The following is a 17,628-nucleotide window of genomic DNA, read 5'->3' on the forward strand; positions in this document are numbered from 1 at the left end:
AATCACAAAGCTGTAGGAGCGCAGAGGAGGCACGATGGGCTTTTGAGTTTTCAGGTATTATGAGAGCTGATACTCCCCTGTGGCTGGAGACCCTTTCAATGAAAGGTGTATTTGGTCTGCCTTTTAGACCCTGAAACTAGTGTCCAGAGTTCACTGCAGCCTCTACTCAGAGGCACAGTCTGCTCTGGGGATTAGGCAGGTCCACCTCTCACTGCTAGCTGGACTCCTCGGCGGGGTGTGGGAGGAATGAAAATGCGGGAGGATGGAGTTTTTCCAGTTCAGGGACTGACCTTTAAAAGAATCAGGGCAGAGAGAGGGTAATGAAGCCAGTTGAGGAAACTGGTGTAAATCTCCCCGACATAAGATTGAACTAATTTAGTTTAAATGGAAGGAAGCCCAATCTAAATTAGAGAAAAATATAATCTGAACTATAGGATTTAAAAAAAAAATGCAATTATATTATTGTCAAGTATGTGTGGTAAGTTGAACTAATTGCTAGAAAAGCATTTCTAAGTTTAAGTGCTATTAGGTTCTTCTTTTTAATGAATAGATAAATTCTGATTCATCAGGACTATATGCGTATAATTTATGTGTTAACATGTTTAAAAATAAAGTGACCAATCAAGCTCTTTAAATTTTGTTCATGCTGCTCATTTGTTTAATGACCTCTCCCCCACCCTCTTATGTAAACAGTTCAGAGGTCAACCTGAGTCCCATATACTTTTAGTTTTTGAAATTTTACGAATCAGTAGGGTCTGAGCAAATGCTGTCTCACTTTGGTTTCTGTTTACTAGAAACTGTGCAATTTTATTACAATCAGATCTGAAACTGTTATCTCCAAAAAGTTGTTGCTAAAAGAGATATCACAGAGGGAGGCCAGCTGGCTGTTTCAGGCTGTCATATGCCATGGCATAGCGAAGGGCGTGACTGACGAGCTTCTGGAAGCTCTTCTTGGGCACGAAAACATTGACAGACACTGGGAAGAGGGAAGTAAAACAAAATAGTAAGGAGAGCTCCTCACAGAGTCTGCTCAAGCTTGGCTATTGGTCAGGAAAGGACGCGGTCATATCCAGGCAAGGGCTAAGGAGAAGCCGAGATGAAAAGTTTTAAAAGCATCCCGGAAGGGGAAGCTGTGTTGGTGAAGATCAGCCGGGAACAAAGAGCAACTGGGTGGTTTTCCCTCAGAGCATCTGAACATGTGGGAGACACCGGAACCCAGCCAGCTGGGGGGCAGCTGTGGGAGCTTATCACAGTGGTATGAAAATGGTAGGACCTGTCGTGAGCTGAGCTTCCACTCTGCCCACCGGAGTCATGTGGTCTAAAATATCCACTTCTCCAGTTCCTAGGTCCAGAAATTGAGTTTTATCCGCTCAGTCTTAGATGATAAGTCGTGGGGGAAATGGACTCATGTCATTCAAATGCACAAGACAGTGATTTACGAGGCATGTGTCTTAATGACTAAAGAGAGAGCTCCCTCGGTCATTTCCTTTATCCTGGCTCACAGTTGTGGACGTAGCACCCCTTCAGGTACAAAATTCCATAACAGATGTTAGCTCAGTGATGCTGAAACATAGCAAAGGGAGATAGGTATCCCAAACAAATATCTTATTGAGGTAAGATTAACGTCTGTACTGCCTTTTCACATTTCAAGCATATTTCTGTCTGCCCTCCAATGACTGATCAGGAGGGTGTTTTCACAAATCTGTAGTAAAATGGAGAAAACAGAGGAAGTGTAATTGATCTACCAAAAACCAAATATATTTAACTTAAAAGAATGTACTTTATTCTGTGGTTATGCCCTAGTTGTTTTTAATGTCAAAAATTTTGATTTTAGGGGTGCCTAGGTTTCTCAATAGGTTAAGCATTTGACTCTTGATTTTGGCTCAGGTCATGATCTCAGGGTTGTGAGATTGAGCCCCAGATCGGGCTCTGCACTGGGCATGGAGCCTGCTTAAGGTTCTCTCTCTCCCTCTGCCCCTTCTCTCTTACCCCTCTCTAAAAAATAAAATAAAATAAAATAAAATAAAATAAAATAAAATAAAAATTTTAAAAGTTGATTTTAGGGAATTATAATGCTATCTTTATATATATGTGTATATATATTTTTTCAATTAGGCAAAGGAAAATATTGGCAACCCTCTGATGGTTCCCTATTTTTCCTTTTTTGGAGGGTGATTTATGGTCCATGAAATCCCAAAATCTGAGACAGATTGGTTCAGAAAACTGAAATAAGATCTGTACACCAGTGGCTTTTTAAACTTTTGATCAAGATGCACAGAGAGAAACACATTATTACATGCAACTCACACCTACATAAATATGTATATATAAATATTTACAATAGAAATAAAAGTTTCACAAAGCAATAATTAACTTTACCTCATGCAATACACTCGGGTCTATTCTATCTTGATTAAAATGTCAGTTGATATTCAACAATTTAATTTTACAGCCCACAATTTGAAAAACACTGCTCTAGACTCAGAGCCCTCTCGTCCGGGACGAAGCTGAATCAACACTGACAGGTGTTTCCTTTCTGGATCTCCTTTTCCAGATTCCACTCAGATCACATCCCTCCCGTTGCACATATGTTGCCCACAAATGTTACAATACAATTGATTAAATAGGAACTTTCTTCATATTAGTTATATCCTTGTCCTCAGGATATTCTCTTGCCACCTTGCTGAGATTGAGAAAGAGTCTCTATTTTTCTTGGATTGAGAGGTCACGTTGGTCTTCTTGTCACAACACGGAAAGTCCCCTGGTCTTATTAGCCCCACATTCACAAAGTACATCTTACGGTGGGTTATGCGGCAGACTCACAGTTCACATCTGTTTTAACAGCTTCTACTCACCTCCACTGCACAGCATGACATTGCTGTTACTACTCAAATTCAAGCTTTGGGGAGGACAGGAGGGGTACCTTACTCCAGCCCTAAAACACGGACCAAGGGATAGAAGAGTGTCCGGAGGAAAGGAAAAAAGGCAACTCCCGCTAATTAAAGAAATGAGTGACGAAGAGTAAATTAAAATTTCCAGCTATAATTAGTTTGGCTAGGTACGTCTGCCAGCTCTGTTTTGTCATTATTCGCTCGTTTTGGCCCATAGCTGGTGCCGGTGCAGCGGTGTTGTAAGGTGGTCCGAGTGGGGCTGTGAGGCCTGACTGGCTGGCATCCGACCCACCCCCTGCCCTTTCCCATCATAGGCAGGTACTATTGATGTCCCATTTTAGGCTGTGGGGACTGAGCCCCAGAAAGGTTAGGTGAACTTGGACAAATTTCTTAACCCTCTGAGATGCAGCTATTAAATGAGAAACACTAAGTATATCTACTTTGTAGGGTTGCTATGATGAGTAACTAAGTTTCTATATGGATGTGCTTGGCCTGGCGTGTGGTAAGCACTTAATGCATTTTAGTCATTGTTGCAATGATGGTACAGCTAATGCTGCACCGGCTGGGCTCTAGAGCCGGTCATCTGGATTCAAGTCCCAGCCTCTCACTTACTAGTTGTAGAATACTGACAAAAGTACTTAATCTTTCTAGGCCTCAATTTCCTCATTAAAAAATCGTGATGATGATGATGATAATAATAATAATAATAATTACTTAAATAAAATTTGATAATAGTAGTCAATGTTTCACGGATTTGATGACATCACACCATCCCTATTACATAGAACATGGATAAATACCAGCCAGCTAGCCAAAATTACCAGTGTGTCCCCATTTTGTATTTATTCATTTAATATAATGTCTATATTAATTAAGATTTTGACTTAATCATCAGAGTCTCAGATAAAACAATTTAATAGCTCTTTATCTTTCTACTATAAGGGAACAACATTGTCCCCCCAAAGAATCAAACAAACATGAAACTTTAAATAAAGTTGAATTCACTCCAATAACTGTCCTTTTTTGAATTTCCATTATGTGCTAAGTACTGTGTCTTAAAACGCAAATTTCTGCCTGGCAGAGGTTAAAGAAGAGCCAAATTTAAAAGGCTACTATAATTAGAACTTCTGATAATGACACTTAAATGGATTAATGTCTGATAGTACCCATTCTACCAAAGCATATATATTTTTAAGATTTTATTTATTTGAGAGAGAGAGAAAGAGCATGGGGGGGGGTGGGGGGAGAGGGAGAAGCCGACGCCCCGCTGAGCAGGGAGCCCAATGTGGGGCTTGATCCCAGGACTCCGGGATCATGACCTGAGCTGAGGGCAGGTGCTCAACCGACTGAGCCACCCAGGCGCCCCCCGAAGCATATTTTTAAGGCAGATATACATTTATATTAAGTTAACCATCCGTTGAATAAATGGGCTTGTGTAGTAGTGTCTCCCTGTGGCTCTTGGAGTTAATTCTGTAATGATATGGCCAGCAGGGCTAAGGGCCTTCTCCCTAGCTGCTGTCTCTGCATGGAATGTCCTTCCAGCTCATTCTCACATGGCTGGCTTTTTCCCCCGTCATTTGAGGAGACTTCCCTGACTGTTTCTACCTATTGTGAGTCTCGTCCTCAGCCTCTCTCCTCTACCACCCCACTGCGTTTTGTTTTCATTGCACTTATCACTAGTTGAAATAATACTGTTTATTTGCGAGCTGCCTATTGCCCATCTCCCCCCTTAGATCTAAAGCTCCATGAGAGCAGGGACCTTGTCTATGTTATTCACTGTATTATTTTCCTATTTAAATTTAGCAGCTTGAAATAACACACATTTATTAATTATCTCGGTTTCTGTGGGTCCAGAGTTTGTGTGTGGACCAGCTGGATCCTCTGCTCAGGGCTTCACGAGGCTTGGCCAAGCTGCAAGTTCATCTGAGACTCAGAGTCCTCTTTCAAGCTTATTCAGGTTGCTGGCAGAATTCATTCAGTTCCTTGGGATTGTGGGATTTAAGTCCCCCCCCTTTTTTTTGCTGACTGTCATCTGGTGAGATGTTATTAGCTTCCAGAGTTCTAGCCATGAGACTTTCCCACAACATGGCAATTTATTTCTTCAAGGTCAGCAGGAGAGTCTCTGAACTCTAGATCTTCTTTTATGAGCTCACCTGATTAGGTCAGGCCCACCTAGGATAATCTTTGGGTTAATTCGGAGTCAATGGATCTAGGGACCTTAATTACATCTTCAAAATCTCTTCACCTTTGCCACATAATGTGACTTAATCAGAGGAGTGAAATCTCATCATATTCCCATGTGCTGCCCACACTCAAGGGGAGGGGATTATACTGGGCAGGTACACCAGGGACGGGAATCCTGGAAGCCAGTTTATAATTCTGCCTACCACACTGCTGTAGTTTCAAGGCTTAGGAGAGCATCTGACACTTAGTAGTTTTGTTTTGTTTTTGAGAGGGAGAGAACATGAGTGTGCATGCAAGGGTGGGGGTGGGGAGGGACAGAGGGAGAGGGAGAGCGAGAATCTTAAGCAGGTTCCATGCCCAGCGTGGAGCCCAATACGGGGCTGGATCGCACAACCCTGAGATCATGACCTGAGCCCAAACCAAAAGTCAAACACTTAACCGACTGAGCCACCCAGGCGCCCCACTTAGTAGGTATTTAACATGTACTTGTGAATGAATGAGTAAATAAGTGCCAACAAAACAAGTAAGACATTGAGAAGGGAAAATAAACTATTGGCTATATGTTTAGAATCCTATATTGAATTCAAGACAATCATGTGATTTGATTTTCCATTTAATTCATTTTCCTCACTGAGGGGCTTGGGACTATTACACAACGTAAGGGGAAATCAAATGGCGTTTACTGTACTGTATTATATTAGCAAAGTTTCCGTAGTATAATCTTGATGAATTATTCTGCCCAGCAATCCTATGTAGATGAAATCATCAAACCTAATGATGCTAGAATGGCTTGGACCCTGAAGCCCCGCATATCATCAGCAAATCAGGAATAACTGAGATTAGAACTTGGACTTTTGCTGTCTGTTGTCCAACGTTTAATACTGCACTGCTTCCCCAAAATCAGAGAAAAAGAAAGTATTTTCATTCCTAAGAGAAATGATTTAAAATCACGCTCAGAAAAATGTTGTCCTGTGTTTCTCCAAGATATTATGTTGTGAAATGGCCACATTACAGAAATGTGGGCAGTCCTGTTACACAAGCCATAAGGCACAAGGACAAGGCAGGCAGAGGAGAGTATTAGGCTGCTCCAGACGCCCTAAGAAAATACCAGACTGGGGGGTTTAAACAACAGACATTTATTTTCTCATCGTTCTGGAGGCTAGAAGCCCAAGATCAAGGTGCCAGCAAATTCTGTTTCTGGTGAGAGCTTTCTTCTTGATTTGCAGACTGCCACCTTCTTGCTGTGTCTTCATGTGGCCCTTCCTCAGAGTGTGCACTTGGGGAAAGAGGACCAGGAACGTCCTCTCTTCATCTTCTTCTAAGGACACCAAGCCAATCGAGTGAGAGCCCTGCCCTTATGACCTCATTTAATCCAATTACCTCCCTAATGGCCCCATCACCAAGTACTGTCACATGGCGGGTGGTTAAGGCTTCAACATATGAATTTTCAGAGGTAAGGTGCGGGGGAAGAGGGACAGAATTCTGTCCATAGCAGGCAGCCTAAGAAGTTACAGGAAACAAAGGGAGCCAGCTCAGCAGAGTGAGTAAGATCTTAGGTTTCAGATTTGGGTCACCTACCTTTGAATTCCGACTCTACCTCTTGCCCGCATCAGGGGCAAATCCAATTTTTGTGGAACCTGAAACTTACACATATAATTTTAGAAGCCCTCTTTAAGACAAAATACAAGATTAGACACAGAGTCTTGGAAGGGGCCTGTGCGAATAAGGGGCTCTGAAGCTTATAGTTCATTAATTTCGTAGCAAATTCACTTCTGCTTTCCATGCAGCTAAGCAAATTATTAAACCTCTCTCTGAGCCTCGCATTCCTCCAATGTAAATGTAGATAATAATTATTATATTTAAATCATAGGGATGTCGAGAAGATTAAATTAAATTGTAGCTAATAAGCTTTCCTTGTTGGCTATTATTCCTGTCACCTTGATTATTATTGTCACCATCGTCATCAGCATCTGGGCCCCTCATTTCACAGGTGAGGAAATAGACAAAACCCAGTACATGTCTTGCCTGATATCACACAACCCGTTAGCTGGGAGCCAGGGCCCGAGTAATTCCTCCTGACTCCCAGTCTCTGCTCTCCCCATGGCTCTACAGAGATGGCCTTTTGTGCGGCTCCTTCCCCAGCGTTCATATCCCTAAAGAGGATATTGGCACAATCATGATCTTCGTCCCCAGTATCTCCTCTATGGCTGTCACAGAACAGAAGTCTAAACGGCAGATAATGACTTTGGTTGAATTGAAGCTTTATTTTCAGTTTTATATACATCTAATGCGGTAAAGTTTTAGGAAGTAGAAAGCTATATTCATTAAATCCAAATTTTTGTTATTTTTTATTGGAGGCTACGTTTCCATCGCTGTGTGGGATGAAATAATGACTTAGAAACAAAGATGTTTCTATGTAATCTCATTTGGGAGTGACTCCCGAGTTCCCACGTGTGCAGATTTTGTTAGGGACATTAGATTTTCCTGGGAAAGATCTGAGAAGTCAGTCCCGAGGGCTGTGACCTGCCCCTTAGAAACATGTATTGGATGACAGGACTTGGCTCTGCTCCCTTCCTCCTGATGACCCCACATATGTAAGAATCTTTCCATGTTATCCTGACTCTGATAGAACTCTGGGCCTCAGAGCTGCTTTTAACACTATTTTATTTTATTTTATTTTACTTGTTTTTAACACTTAAAATACAGATAATGTTGATTCCAATGTACTTGATTTTTTCCCCCCTCCACACATATTCTGGCTTGCTCCTCAGGGCTGGGCAGTCTAAGAATGATTGTTATTAATTCTAAAGATGCTGGTCATTAAAATTACTACATTTGGATAAGCAACATTTGACTCGTGGCTCTAAATCTTTGTCCTCTGTGCCTGACTGGAAAAAAATACAATAACAAAATCCTATGGTAAATATTTTTCTCATTTCTCTCATTTTCAAATTGGCATAATTATAGAATTTTTGTGAAACCATCAAAACAAACTCTGTAGGAATTTAGTAGACTCTACGTGTATAGGACATGGATTAGCATGGATTTTCTGGCTCTGGTCCTGGCTGCAGTAAGCATGAGTGTTATGTAACCTGTAGTTCTTATTTATGTACAAACAGCAAATCAGGTTTTGGAAGTTCCTAGAGGAAAAAAAATGTCACTTATTTATAAGGACGTTATGGATAGCTTATGGTTTTTAGGATTATCGTTATTAATGTATCTATTAGAAATAATGTTGCTAATGTTATGTGACTAGCAAACCAATGCTAATTTGTGCTGGTAGGATCTTGATGAAGACAGCCGGTCCACCTACCAGAGCTGCTATTTGTTCAACAGCCAAGAGTATGTAGGAACAGAGAACAATTAGGAGAACTGTAGTGACAAGCAAGCACATCTGCCAAGGAACCACTCCCCTTCTCCATCCTTCAAGGTAAGCAATGGAGAGCTGGTGGCCTCTTCCTCTGGGCTCTGCACCTTGCCCACCACCCACCTGCAGGCCCTCTGTTTCACTGCTGTCCGGTGGCCATACCTTCATCCTTCATTGTCAGTCTCACGTCCCTGTCTGCACTTGGTCCTCAGTATCCTGGGTCCTTGTTTCCTGTCGGACTCTCTTTTTTGGCCACACTCTCTTCAGCAGAGATTCTAGCTGACATCAGGGCTCAATTTGCTGCCCTATTCTTTGTTTCAACACCTTGTAATACCTTGAGTTAGAAGAGTTATTAAGATGTTAAATTATTTTTTTTTTAAGATTTTTTTTATTTATTTGAGAGAGAGAAGGAGCAAGTGAGTGGGGATGGGGGAGGAGAGGCAGAGGAAGAGAGAGGACATTGAGCATCCCTGCTGAGCATGGAGCCTGATGTGGGGCTCGATCCCAGGACCCTGGTATCATGACCTGAGCTGAAACCAAGAGTCGGAAATTTAACTGACTGAGCCACCCAGGGGCCCCAAGATGCTAAATTCTTACAGAATAAGAGATCACCTGATCATGAGGACTGCCAGTCTTTTCTTTGTAAATTCCTTTTGTATAATATAGAAAGACGTGAAGAATGATTTCTTGGTTACTAAAACATGAAAACAATTTTTAAAAATATCTACATGGATCCAGATATTATCTTCTTCTACCAAGGCTCCTCATTTGATGCCTATCCCCACATTAGTCCAAATGCTGGTATTTGCCAGCATGAGACAATTTACTTCTTAATATTTATGAGCAGAGTACAGGGTCCAGGAACTGTATTTTTTCAGACTTGAACTTAGAAGAGTCATTCTTACTCATATCATTTATTCAACAAATATGTGCCAGGTGTTTGGGATAAATCAGTCAACAAGACAGACAATAAATAAATAAATAAATAAATAAATAAATAAATAAATAAAAAATCCGGGTCCTCATGGAGCTTATTTTCCAGTTAACATATTTATATAAAAATGCAGGTGGATGTCTACACTTGCTTGCGTCTTACAGATATGTGTGCCTTTTGCCTTTGGGGTGCAGCGGTTCGTGGTGGGTAGGAAATGGTGTACCTCCCAACAAAGTGACAGTTATATCACAGGCTGACTTTTCAAACAGGATGGGCTTTGGCAGACTCCTCTTGAAATATGTGTGCAGGATACCTTTCCGTGCTTCTCCAGAACACCAGTGTGACACAGCTTTCGTCTTGAGCAGGGTTGTGCCATCGGTCCTATAATCCCCACTCAGGCTTGCATAAGCAGCGTGTTGCCAGCCTAGCCTGAGCCACCACGAAGGTTTTCGTTCTTTCTCTGTTGATACTACAGAGTTCAGAACAGCTAAATAAAACATGGTTCGTTGTTACATTTCCAAAACTTGTAACTACTATTTTACTATTTTCAGTGGTAAAAACAAGTTTAGGAGCAGGCTTTAGATAAAGCACAGAGAATTGTCATTGCTTAGGAGATTTGGAGATTTGGAAAGTCAATAATTATGCTTGGATTAAAAGAAGACCATTAATACACACAGGACATGGATCAGCATGGAGTGTGTGTGTGTGTGTGTGTGTGTGTGTGTGTGTGTGTCTTAGGGAATAGAGCAAATGTGAGTTGACAGTTGGAAAAATGTAGGGTATCCTCTGGCTCCAGAATGAGTAATTTCTCAGATGCTTCATAAATGCACAAAGATGCTCCTGGGACTGGATTTTTAAATCTCTGAATTAGCTTAAACAGTTGTAAAATCACATAGAGACAGTTTACAATTGACTGCAAATCAAAGGCAGCTCCTATATGTTGTTTGTTCTAGCAGGCATGGGGAATGTGTTGAACTTGTGAAATGTGCTTTTGATAACCCATTAACAAAATCTGCCTTCAGTTACAACCTCCCACCTTCCAAAGCCTCATTTCCCCTTCTTACCCCCATATTAGAGATTGTCAAAATCCTCAGCGCCAGGAATATCCAGAAGGCGGTTTTCGATATAGGCTGTGATGGCTCATTGAGAGCACCTGGGCTATATTCCTGGTTAGCTCCTTTACATCCCTAGTCCTGACATCAGAACTGATTTCTGTCAGCTCTAATGCGCCTGAAAAATATCTTTCAAGGCAGTTTCCTCTTCTAACACATCCCAGGGGAATTTCCCCTAGGGGGTGTGAGGCAACATTAGATTGTGACTGTGATAAAATATTCCCATGTTGGAAGAGTTTCATATGACAAGCAGCACATTACATCTGTTGTTTTCCTTATATAGGGTATATTTCACACTGAATGATACTGGAACACAACCCAGGACTCTGTCTTAACTCCCCTGCAGTCTTGTACTTCCTCCTCCTCAATGACAGCAGATCCTGAAACACTCAGTGACATATGGTAGCCTATCTGGGAAGTGTGCTGAACGGAGCACATTTGCTTTCTGACTCTGGAGTATTGTGTTTCATTTTGGGCACCATATTTTTTAAAGGGGTATTGACACTGGAACTCAGCCACCAGAAATATTTTTTGGAACAAGGTAGGAGAAAAAAAAAATAATTACATTAATATGTGTACATCACCAGGAACTGCACAGAAGAGCCCTCCAAGAGTGGTGAGGTCAGCAAAGTGCTATGAGGAGCCGTTGAAAGAACTGGAGGTGTTCAGCCTGGATGGAGCAATTGTTTATTTATTTATTTGGCAGGGGTGGAGGGGTAGTGGGCATGATTCAGATGTTTGAAAGGCAAATCATTTTTTCTTTTCCATGTAGTTCCAGTTGGCAGAACTAGAGTCGATATGTGGGCTTCATTGGTAAATAGATTGTTGTTCTATATAAGGAAGACCATTCTGCTTATTAGAGTTGTACAGGGATGGAATATATATGTGCAAGCGAGAGCTACACGAGCTGGTGAAGAGGATTTCTGCACTGAATATGTGGTTAGGTCGGACCTATGAAGATTCCTTCCAATTCAAACATTCTGTAGTATTCAGAATTAAAAGTTTCTTGTTCAATTTTCATTTTGACAGAGGATTGATAAAGGCTTGAAAGGCTTCTTGTTTTTCTTCCTATATCCCTTAATAGGATAAGATAATTAAGCCAACTAAGCCATTCCATGGCTTTAATAAACTTGGTTTTACATCCTTTTTTTTTTTTTTTTTTGAGTTATTTTCTTTTTTGGAGTACATAATCCTATATTAAGGAAAACATAATATCAGCTAAGTATCCTCATTATAGCCCGCACAACCTCCGAAGATTTTAACTGAGCTTTGTTGTCTTGTGACTTCCCCGCTTGGAGAGCTAACCTGTGCATTTTGCCCATTGAGTATTCACTCCCATTTCCTCTGATTTTCCACCTCCCCACTGCACGTAGTCTTGGTGTTTCCTTCAATCAAAGATCGTTTGCTTCTCCAGGCAAAGGGGCGGGGACTGACCCACAGTTGGCCAAGCAGACTCTGTCCTGGGAATTTGAATGTTGAGAACTAGGGTCCAAGGACTGAGAACAGTTGGAGCTGATTGTTTCACTACAGTGCACTGTGAAGGGAAAGTCTTTTAGTTCCTTTTGCCTACATCCACATGCAGATGGCAAGTTGATCTCACAAGTTGCGTATGTTTATTATGTAGCCATATTGCTTGGTCGTTAAATGAGAAATTTATATCAAGATTTGGAGTGTGACCTTGTATGTTTTCAATGAGAAGAGAAAATGATAAATATGCAGTGTGTACAATTAAGTATTTCTGGGGGAGAGATTTCCATGGGCTCACTTAACCAGAGGCCTTAGGGTGTGAGAATTCCTGCTTCCTGAAGTGCTGGAAAGTTAAGGTCAAATGCTGGATGTGTTTCAAGTTCTGAGACAATACCAGCCGATTTCAAAGCTGGTGTTTGTGTGTGCGTGCATATGTGTGTGTACAGAACTGGGGAGGAAAGGCAGCTTCTAAAACTGCTTTGAAAGATGCCAAAACACTGAGCCGCATATTTGTATGGGAAAGATCTGTGTGTTTGGATGAAACCTGTCTCGTTCATAAACACAAAGCACAGAGAGGCCTCACTGCTCTTGCCCTGCTTTTGAACTTTTGTTCGCATTAAGCAATTTCCCTCACCTTGGCTGTTGAACTTCCCTTGTAGTGAAATTCACAAGTACAGTGAGTTGGCAAGACAATGATGGAAAGAAAGGGTGTGTTGGACTAGATTGCATTTTTCCTGAACACTCTGAAATATCAGGATGTATGGAACATGAGTCATCACTTTCAGTTGGAAACTTTTATGACCTTTACAGAGTAGGTCAAATTCCTCCCAAGCTGTGCTTCTTCACACCCCAGTGCATGACAGTAAAAGGGCAAATCCGAGGGAGGCAAAAGCATATTCATCTTTTTTTCTTGCAATCTGTTACACATTACTGTTTTTTGACACACTTTGCTTCACATGACAGTACTAATGGTGGAAACTAAAGTCAAGAGTGATGAGAGACTTGCCTGGTCTGCCTTGCATGACTATTCAAACTCAGGTGGGGTTAACCCAGAGCCTGCTAGAATGAGCATGGTAGAGAAGGGGAGGGAGGTCTTGCTGAGGATTTGGAAAAATACTTGTTATAGAAGAGGTCCCTGAGGGAAGAAGGCCACCTTCTAAATTGTGTTTCCCAGTCATTTAACAAACTTGGACTTGATCTGACAGTCAAGAACAAAACGGGAAGATGTACTGCAACAGTGCTCCGGCCAAAGACCATTTTGTGGAGGGCCACACAATCCTACAACTCTGCCAGCCTGAGGGCATCACGGTTTGACCACTGATGTCAATAGGGAAGAATCTTAATTATCAAGAAATGTTGACGCTGCATACACTATGCCCTTAAGAATCTAGGAACCGGGGTGTGGCTTAAGGGAGCCAGCTGGGAAAATTCACTGAGAAATTAAGTCTGAATAAAAGAACTTGGCCACGGAAAAACCCAACTGTGTCAGCTCCCTTGTTTTAATTCTATAGGAATACTTCATCTTTTAAAAAATCATTTAGAAATGCAGAAATCTACATGGTGAATTTTTCTTATTTAAGACTTATACCTTTAGGGCTTCTGATCATTTTTTATTTTAACAAATTTTAAGGAGAATCTTTCCAAAATGATTTATACACTTTTTGCTTCCTTAAAAGATTTGGTTAAGATAATGTAACATTTTCATTTTTTTCTGTTTGCTGTCAGATGCTTGCCTGTCACTTCTCGTGTCTGCCATTCTGCCTCTGGTAGACATTCTCCCCATGTCTATTTTGCTGCTTGTAAATGGCAATGACTACAAATTCAGCATGGATAAGCTTAGAAATCTTGATGATATATGCACTTAAGTCAAGTGCATTAATTTTAGTGAAATGAGTTTGGTGACGTGCATTTAGTTTCTTGGAGACCTTTAAAGACGTTTCTCAGAGGACTTTTTTGGTCCATCTTTGTATCTCAGCTGTGTCTTAGACATTTCAAATTACCAGATGAGTGAACTCAGATAAGCAAGGAGTCATCAGACTGACTGTTCTTCAAAGGTTAGAAAAAGAATCAAATCTATCTGTCGTCCAATTGGGAGTTGGAGTCAGCTGCAGAGTAGGTGGCAAAGTCATTTAAATTCAATAGCTTAATCGCGATTCCCATGCTGACTTTGAGTGAATGCAGAGGAGTTTTTCATAGAGAAGATGCTGTGTCAGCATAAGGAGGCACAGCGGACAGCTCCTGAAGATGCTACGTGCTGGGGGCAGGCTGGAAGTGCAGTGTTTGGATGCAATAGACAAAATGGGAGCAAGTCTTCCGTAGTGTGGCTGAGGGACTCTGTGACCATGACAGGGAGGTAGCAATCTGGGGTTTTTAATTGAGCCATCTGTAAAACTGTGGGTGACCTGTGGTTCGGAGCTGTATTTATCAAGAACTCAAATGCCCCGTAAGACTTAGAGCGTCTTGAAGTTGGGAAGAAGTGCCCCCCACCACCAACATTTTATTTTAGAATAAGGAACCTAAGCTGAAGAGAACAAGATCTGTGCCTTAGGATGAACTAGCACAAGAACCCAGAGTCTGTGACTCCAAAGCCAGTGATGTTTTTTCTTATATGATAATTGTTTTAAATGTAAAATGTGAATGCAATCAAAGGTTTTCCACTAGAAACAAACCTATTCTTGTTTCTGGATATAAAAATCTTGATGTTTAGATCAGGTGATTTTTCACATTGAAGCCAAAAAAAAAAAAAAGACAATTCATTATCTATTGTATGATGGCAAAATGATTCAGAAAAGTTGTTTTGATCTATTTTTATCTATCAGTAGATGGCAGGAGATACCATCAAATCAAGATTAAAAAGAGGAAGCAAATGATAGAATTCAGTTATTGTTCCTTGTATTACCTGGAAAAATTGGTATCCAGGGTAGTGAGTGTGCTGTTATGTTGGTACCTGGGGAGAGAGTATTTTTGAATATGGATTTGAGTTCAATTATTAGTTTCCTGATTAATCTGGCATGATTATAGTTGGTTTAAAACAATAGTCAAATGTTGGAACTCAATTTACTCTCTTTTGAAGAGACACCTGGAGAAATGATTCATCAGTCATGTTGCTAAGATTAATTGGGCATTATAATTGTGTTAAGTGGATTCACACACCATGTAAGAATCCAGGAGCTTTTCCTATTTTCTTTTACTTTTTTTTTTTTCCTTTCAAGCAGAGATGAGAGAAAATAGAGCTAGCTAGTTTTAGTGTGGGTTAGGGAAATCCAGCATCATAACTGGCTTTATCCAAGGTTATGCAGCTAGAGACTACAGTTAAAACAGTATTAACTAAACACAAGGATGTTTTCCACATGTTTAATAGACTCCTCTGGTCCCACAAGCTAACGATTTTTCTATCCAAAAAGAGGTCATTTTCATCAAGATTAAATTTGATTTTACTTATTAGTTTTTCTGAAGTGCAGAATTCTCTTAGAAGCTGTGGTCCCAAGTTTCCCTTATTTGAAGATTACAGAAAGGGGAAAAGCCTGTGGAATTTTCAAGAATTGAAATTTTCAGTCTTCAAGTGTTTTGCTCCCTTTTTATCCACTTGTCACCACTTCACAATGCTATGACTCTTCTCTATGATACAAGCATTTGAATCAGCTACTTTATTTCTCTTTAACTCTTTCATCATTTGATTCTTATTTCTTGGAGAGTTTTTAATAAAAAGCTCAATCCATTTATTGATTTTTTTTCTCTCTTAGACAACAGTTTAACTGAAAACAATCCATAGGTTAGGAAGGCAAACTGCAAGAGCATTTCATGGGAATCATGTCTACCATCAATCTTGGTTAATGCTGAGTTGGAAATCATCATGGGCGTGGCCCATACAGCTCTCTAGGTGGGGCAGTGTGCTGCAGAGAGCACTGAATCTTGGAAAACAAAAATGGAACTGGATTTGCTTTCAAGTCGACCCTGTTATTTTTTCTTATGAATTTCTCCACTGGGAGGAATCTTTTACTCAAAAACACATTGTGTCCTCCTTTTTAAAAAAATCCAAACTGTGACCAGTGCAAAAATATCCTGTCAAAGACTATAAAAAAACAATCTGTCCAGTCTCTGTGGTATGTCGCCTGAAATTCCCACATTTGTCAATCAATCAGTGTTACTGAACTTGACATTGTGCTGTTGCACTGTTGGAAATGCTCTTTTGGGTCAGGGTACAGTACCTCTAGGTGTGGGAAAGTAGGTGTGGGGTATGGAGTAGCCTGAACACCCTTTTCACAGTGATTTTGTAATTGATTATATGCTGTAAATCTAATACCCTCTTCTATTATTCAGTAACACCCCTTTCATACTCCAAAGTGACAATAAATTACATGGTCACCCTATTCACTGGTTGTCTGCTTCTCCTTACTTCCCTTTCAGAAGAGTCTGCTTCTCCTGTTTCGTATGCACCATTATCTACTGAGCTCAACCATTAAGGATGCACGATATATTCTTATCATATTCTCCTCTGCCTGAACCTTGTTTGTAACAAAGAATCTTATAAATCCTGTCATATTATTAAGTTATAAATGATGAATAAAGTATAAGTACTATCTTTATTAATGTATGCTCATTTTAATAGAAAACTTTTAAAACCAAAGAAATACATTTTTAATGAGATAATTGTGAAGATCTGTGAAGAGTCTGAGACGTTACCCTACTTGCAAACTAACATGTTAGCCTGCCAGTTTCATGGATGCTGGCAGAAGATTTGATACACCTGGGTCAGAGACAAAGGACCTTTTATTACTCACAGTGATATTAGTAGCCAGATACTGGTCGCAATTCTCACAGAGTGGTGGGAAGAGGGCCAGGTGACACTTGCACATATGGTGGGTTGTGTTACAGGAGCGGAATCTAGAACATAGTGACCTCAAACCTTTGAAAATGGGCAGTAAGCATGTCTGCTGTTTGCTCTGGATGGAGACACTATGTATTCCACAGCTGTTCACTAGACAAACATACTAAGGAAGGTTGTTAAAAATAAAGACTTGCTAAAACATGAGAGAGTCATGGATATTTGTCTCCCAACAATAATTGCAGATCAATAAGAGGACTGGGAGAGATCATTTTGGAAACCTGTTTCTGGCAAATTTTTAGTCATGTACTTTGCTTATGTTAGAGTCTGACTTAAGTTTTCCAAATCATCCCAGAAAGCTAGTCTTCTTACTTTAAGTATATTTATATCAATAAATATATAAGTAAGATCTTATTTTTTCCTGATAGTAAGAGTAACATTTGCGATTATAATCTAATCACCAAAGGGCAATCTCTATTAAAATACGGGCCAGGTACCTGGGTGGTTCAGTCAGTTGTGTCTGCCTTTGGCTCAGGTCATGATCCCAGGGTCCTGGGATCAAGCCCCACCTCAGGCTCCCTGTTCAGTGGGAAGTCTGCTTGTCCCTCTCCCTCCCTCCCCCAACTCGTGCTCTCTCTCAAATAAATAAATAAAATCTTTAAAAAAATACTAGGCTTTTTAATGCCTTAATACGTATTTATTTTTTATATAAAATTGAGATTGTTTTATGTACAGTGTAGTATCTTGCTAGTTTGGTTCATTTACATATTGAAAGCATTACCTCAAGTCATGAAATGTTCCTTTAAATTATGAATTTAAAAATAATTGCATAATATTTTATCATGGAT

Source organism: Halichoerus grypus, chromosome 4 (assembly GCF_964656455.1).
Source record: "Halichoerus grypus chromosome 4, mHalGry1.hap1.1, whole genome shotgun sequence".
NCBI classification, from domain to species: Eukaryota; Metazoa; Chordata; class Mammalia; order Carnivora; family Phocidae; genus Halichoerus; species Halichoerus grypus.